The sequence below is a fragment of the Echinops telfairi genome, unplaced genomic scaffold, assembly GCF_000313985.2.
Source record: "Echinops telfairi isolate 266 unplaced genomic scaffold, ASM31398v2 ScPeMD7_7459;HRSCAF=8497, whole genome shotgun sequence".
NCBI lineage: Eukaryota > Metazoa > Chordata > Mammalia > Afrosoricida > Tenrecidae > Echinops > Echinops telfairi.
The window spans coordinates 8,388,049-8,389,867 of record NW_022111359.1 but is presented as its reverse complement, the minus strand read 5'-3'; positions in this window follow the sequence as shown (position 1 = coordinate 8,389,867).

The window sequence follows — 1,819 nt, the reverse complement described above, 5'->3', positions numbered from 1 at the left end:
TAGCTAATGTTTTTTTCATAAGTGTTCTGTCAATTCCTCCTTCATAGTCTGTCTTAGTTAGGAAGCTCCACTGCACCCTGTCCACCATGGGTGAGTCAGCTGATATTTGAAATACCCATTTCATTATTCCCAGCTTCACAGTAGCATGAAAATCATCTCAGTCCCACAAGTGGAAACATAAGTGGTGGCAATAGTCATCGGCAAATTAAAACTATAGTGAGATTCCAGTTTATCCTCACTAAATGGATATTGTGAAAAAAAATGGTGTTATACAATAAATATTACCTAAAGTTTGGAAAAATTGTATCCCTCATACATTGTTGGTGGCAATGTAGAGCCCCTGAGGAAAAGAGTTTGACCACTCATTAAAAAGTTAAATATAGGAACAACATACAACTCAAAAATTTAATTATCAGTACATACCCAAGACACTAGACCTCAAACAGATACTTTGGTATAAGTTATTTTTTTATATACTTTATTTAAGATAGACAAAGGTGAAAACAAGCCATGGGCCATCAATAGATGAACAGATTAGAAAAATTTTGTATTACTATATATAAACCTTGAGTGGAAACAATGTTGCATTTGGTGAATCTGATGCACAAGACCTCTTCAGGGTATTGAACCAGAAGGACATTACTTTGAGGACTAAAGACTGCCTGACCAAGGCCATTATATTTTTTATTGCTACATATGCATTCAAAAGTTGGAAATTAAATAAAGAAGATTGAACAAGCACTGATGCATTTTAATTGTGGTGTTGGAGAAGAATATTGAAAGTACCATGGACTGCTAAATAGACAAACCAATCTATCTTGAAAGACATATCGACAAAGTGCTCCTTAGAGGCAAGGATGGTGAGACGTCATCTTACCTATTTTGGACTTGTAAGGAGCGATAGGTCCCTGGATAAGGACATGTGTTAGGTAGGGTAAAGCAGCACCAAAGGAGAAGGAAGACCCTCAGGGAGTTGGACTGACACTGGAGTTGCAACAATGAGCTCAGCCATAGGAACAATTGTGAGGATGGTGGAGGACTGCGCAGTGTTTTCTAATGAGCTAGAAGCAACTCAATAGCACCTAACAGGAACAACAATGTATTTGTCTTTCATATTTTTTTGAAGAAATACCTTACTGCTTTCCATAGTAGTTATATAATGTTATAACTACAACAGCAGTGTGTAAGGGTTCTAGTCTCTTTAGAAAGCTTCCCCATCCCCCCTGGTTTTTTGCACTTTGCTTTCAATCTGGGGTGAGGTGATAGCTCATCATTGTTTTGATTTGCATCACTTAAATGCCTTATGAATAAGAGAATATTTCATATGTCTCATTGGTGCCTGATTGTTTTCCTTGGTGAAGCATCTATTCATGTCTGGTGCCCATTTTAAAAATTGGATTATTTTCTTTTTTTCTTATTGCATTATTGGTGGTTTCTATAAATTTTAGAATTTAGTCTTTTGTCCGACATGTTATGGCCACAATTATTTCTCAGTCTGTGAGTTCTCGTTTTAGTCTGTCAGTGAAATCTTTTGATGCACTAGGTGTCTGCTTTTGTGGAGTCCTCAGTCATCTAGTTTGTCTTCTGCTTTTTGCAAATTATACATCATTTTTGATAGTGTCTTTATGCTATATTGGATCCAAAGACTTTGTACCTACTGACCTGAGCTCTTCCTGCACTTGGCGTCATTGCATGTGTTTCATGAGTCTGAAGAGGACTTTATAGATTAACCCCAATGGGCTAATATCAGACTTATGGACTTGGAATATTGGATCCAAAGACTTTGTACCTACTGACCTGAGCTCTTCTTACACTTGGC